At 34.3% G+C, this 4,689-nt stretch overlaps 1 long non-coding RNA gene across 1 annotated transcript; it reads left to right on the forward strand.

Annotated features, from left to right (window-relative positions):
- Positions 1-1,452: 1,452 nt before the first annotated feature.
- On the forward strand, positions 1,453-3,996 carry LOC111895553 (uncharacterized). The gene is made up of 6 exons (XR_006187140.2): positions 1,453-2,638; positions 2,733-3,057; positions 3,125-3,226; positions 3,372-3,444; positions 3,551-3,633; positions 3,702-3,996. It is a non-coding gene; the product is annotated as an uncharacterized LOC111895553 (long non-coding RNA).
- The last annotated feature ends 693 nt before the right edge of the window (positions 3,997-4,689 follow it).

The raw sequence follows: 4,689 nt of genomic DNA on the forward strand, positions 1-4,689 counted from the left end.
CTTACCGTCGGCGACCTCGGGCTCACTTCACCTCACCAGATACTGCAACGATTGCTCAAGTTTACAAGCCCTAGGTTAGATTAATATTAAAATTGAGTATGATTTTAATGAGATGATGGATTTCCCTAGTCGCTTTTTCATGAAGAAATTCCCCACATGCACACCAGATCTTCGAATTGTTGCAGAAGGGGACTACCCACGTGTGATTTCCGCTAAAAAACTCAACTTTTGTAGGTGTCTCAAAGCGTAAGTGAACCAGGACAAGGGAAGCAATAAATCCAACACTCACTCTCAAATCGATTCAACTGGACAAGTTTTTAATTTGGGCTCTCTACATTCTCATCGATTCTACTTTTATTCAAGCTTAAATCAGTTTTTTTGGTATCCAATAACCGAAGGGGTATTAACATCAGTCGGAGGCACCCCTTAAACATTCAAGATCTCGTAATTTTCTTTAATCTAAATCTGAGTTGCAAAACGTATCTCAAGATCTGCAAAAAAAACTGGTCAGTTCCTTCTATCTAAATCTCTCAATGTGCTTGAATCTGTTGTCCATTAGTTATTTCAACATCTCAACAAAACTCTGGTTCTTCTGTGTTGACGATGGACTGCATATTGAAATCACCATTAGAAAAAATAAATATCATTATATATAAACAAGATTACTATATAATTTATAAAATATATGAAATTGTTGATCACATTCTCTCTTGTAGTTTGGTGGTGTAAATTGAAATTATGTTGATTTTGCAAGTATACAGCCACTTGCAGAAGCTTCTTGGGGTGAATCATGAAGTGGGTTCTAGATTCTCATGGTCTCTTATTCATCGATCATATCTTCCACCAGATACTTCATCCATGGAGTTATCACGAATAGTGGAATGTAATTCCAAGCTAGCTGTTGCTCTTTCAGTCAATGATGAGTTCTTTGTTCCTGTTCTTGACAGGAGAAGTGGAATCAACTTAATTCATAATGTTTTTTAGAATTGTGGGTAAGTTTAACATACCCTGTTACTTTCTTTACCCATTAATTTGATGTCTGAATTTGCTAATTCTTTGTAATTTTTTTTGTAGATCAAACTTTAACAGGTTAATAGTGGCTTCTTTACATCTATATTGGAGAGGCTAGGAGTGATGAAATGATTTGTGTTGCATCCATCAGGTAGGCTTTTGTTGCTTTAATTAATTTTAATAAAATTTGTCAATTTCTTACCTTAATTTCAAATATTAATAAAATATGTTTAGGATCCATGGGACCCAGCTACCAGAGATGCCATTTATTGGGACCCGCCATATTTATAGACGCCAAAGGATGTGTCGTAGGTTGTTATCTACTATTGAATCGGTAAGAAAAAGTAGAACCTTTTATTTGCTTTTGGTGCGTGTAAATTACTTGTATACCCTTTTCTTTTCAGGTACTCTCATCCCTTCATATTGAGAAATTGATCATTCATGCCATTGCTGAACACATGCATACATGGATAGATGTTTTTGGTTTCAAGCCTCTTGAGGAAACACACAGACAAGAAATGATGTCCATCAACTTGTTGGTGTTTCCTGCAACAAATATGTTGCAGAAACCACTAATTCCAGAGAAAGGTTCATCATTACATAAGATAAGAATGGAATTGGAATTGGAAAGCAACATTCCGAAGCCTGCCAAATCTGAATCAAGTTCTCCCGATATTAAACATTCGAGACAAAGAATTGCTCCATCGGAGTCCGGTTCTCAAGATGCTAGCGATGCCACTCTTTCCATCAGTTATGTTAAAGTTGACATCACGTTTCCGGTTCCGGAAAGAAAACCAAATGTTATTAGTGATTCCGATGTTCAGCTTGATGGTGATGATACAGTTATGCTGAATGGTGAAGAGAGTACTTAAAATTTTGCTATTTCTGTTGCCATTCCAGTAAGAAAAGGTGTGTGTGGGGTGGTAATGAGACTACAAATGGAATTGTTGATGCCGATTCCAAGGGAGAAGGATTTGCTCCACAAAATGGGAATGTGACGCCTTCCACCAAAACAGGCGGTGCCTATTCCATTCCAGGTAACCCACATGAACTCATGTAGATATTCACTAAATGAAGAGTTCAAGAATACCATGGCCTCAAGGTCCCGCAGAGGATACATGGAATCAAATCTAGCAAGCAATGAAGAAGGTATATTTGATACTTTTCCCTTTCTTCCCAAAAAGTAGTTGTGGTTTGACTTTATGGTCAAACCTATTGAAATTTTGCATCAAAAACTGGAATGGTTTAACATTTGTTATCTTACCCATTTTGTTCATGTTTGGGCTTCTAAATGGAATGAAAGAGCATATAAAAACAGGAATCATGATACATTATGCATTGGTATTTTGATTCAAGAACATATTAGAGCTGATTACGCCTTTGTCACATACACAAATCATCCAGTGTCTCGTTACTCCTCACAGATATACACAGAGATAAGTCTCATATTTATGGATACTTTTGTTTAGGGCTATTTTCAATTATGAGAATGTGGATAGTATCTAATTCCTTGTTGACACCTCATCTTTTTCAGCATGAAACGATACATTAACCTAATGTTTTTTTTTCTTCCAGGATGCAGCTTCTCGGGGAAGTGCTGGTGTAGGCTTTGATGTTGTGCAATATGGTAATGTAATTGTAATCATTTCTTCATTTATTTTGGTTATTTTCTTTTTGGGTGTTAATATCTTGTTAATTATTTACAATGATGTTTATTTTAGATTAGCATCTACTCCAACAATGTTCAATAGTACACTCACAACAAATGAAGACTTTCTATGTCCAGTTGATGGAGCTATCATGATAACTTCAAGCCATTTTCATTATAATAGAAATGCTTTTAAATTCTTTACTAATGAAGGAGGCCTTGGAAAACCCGACATTAAAGACATTCTGGAGCATACTGCAAACATATATAATGGATTTACACCAAATCTCTAGAAGAGGCAGAAAGAAAAATTTCATCTTCCATCACTAAAGTTGACTACATGGCTATTTACGCTTCTAACCTTGTAACAACAGTTCGCAAAGCTTCAGGAAACATAGGTATATGTGAAGATTACTTTTTTTTCCTTTCTCTCATGCTTATTTTCTTACTTGATGTGGATTACAGAAAAGCCATTGGAAGGATTTCATATAGTTGTGGATGCTGGGAATGGAGCTGGTGGTTTTTTTGTTGTATGTTATCTTTTAAGAATGATGTATAAAACATGAGGTAAATTTTATATATATATATATATATATATATATATATATATATATATATATATATATATATATATATATATATATATATATATATATATATATATATATATATATATATGAAAATTACTTTTCAAATCTTATTTGTTTTTCAGGGAAATTTGTTTTTCGAGGAAGATTTCAGTGTTACAAGCAAGATTGGGTCAGGGCTTTAGATTCAGGCGCAAGGTATATATCATTTAGCTATAAATTATAATCCACATTGAAAAGTTAATTACTTGCATGAATGCCTCTTATCTTTTGTTCGCTAATACTAATAAACATGTTTTATTAGAATATTAGCTCCAACAGCATACATCTTCTTTGCCTCCACCCTTCCAGTCATTGCCTTCGGTGAGCAACTGAATAAAGAGATAGGTACAAATAGATACACTATGTGTAATTCACAAATCATTATGCTTATTTGGCTTATGTTTTGATGACAGATGATATGTTGAGTGCAGTGGAAACTCTCACCTCTACTGCTATATGTGGAATTATCCATGCAATATTCGGTGGACAACCTCTTTTGGTTTTAGGTGTTGTTGAACCTACTGTTATAATGTACAATTATCTCTATAGTTTTGTAAAGAAAGACCTGAATTGGAGAGGCAACTGTTTCTAGCTTGGGCTGGATGGTATAGAACCTTCTAGAAATGTCTCAAGTATAATTATCATGTGTAATCTTATTCTTTCCTACCAAGCATATATGATAATATACATATTCTTCTTGGATTTAGGGTTTGTGTCTGGACTGTTGTGATGTTGTGTGTTCTTGCTATACCCAATGCTTGCACACTCATTACAAGATTCATAAGGGTTGCTGGTGAACTATTGGCATGTTGATTTCAGTGCTCTTTATGTAAGAGGCTATTAAGGTATATTATACAAATGCACTTCTTAATGGTTTGACTTTCCTTTTGAGAGATAATTCATTCAGTGTGATCTTATGTTGCTTGCAATTATTTTGGCATTTGGTACCCTGTGCCGCATTTACTTGATCTTATGGATCTTGATGGCGGTGACGATAATAATGCCATTGTCCCCGTTGATCAACCTGCAGCAGGGTAAGGCACTGTTTCTTTTTTATTCTACTAAAGTACCAAAATACCCCTGTTATATATATAATTTAATTTTTGATATAAGCTGATCTTAAGGATGCTTATCCAACTGTCATGGTAGATTTACAGGTATTTCTAACCTCCAAAATTACCTTTTTGGTTCTTCAAATCGAAATAATTAATGGTATTGAGGTGCTTGTTAATGTTCTTGGACATAGAGTTGCAGTACCAATGTGACACCCAATTTTTTTGCAAAAATTTTAAACTTTTAAAACCCATCTTAAATTAAATTAAAACAACTGAAATAGTCATAACATAATCCATCAACTTAATAATCATATAAAATAAGTGCGGAAGTAATAATAATAATAAG

Source organism: Lactuca sativa, chromosome 9 (genome assembly GCF_002870075.4).
Source record: "Lactuca sativa cultivar Salinas chromosome 9, Lsat_Salinas_v11, whole genome shotgun sequence".
NCBI classification, from domain to species: Eukaryota; Viridiplantae; Streptophyta; class Magnoliopsida; order Asterales; family Asteraceae; genus Lactuca; species Lactuca sativa.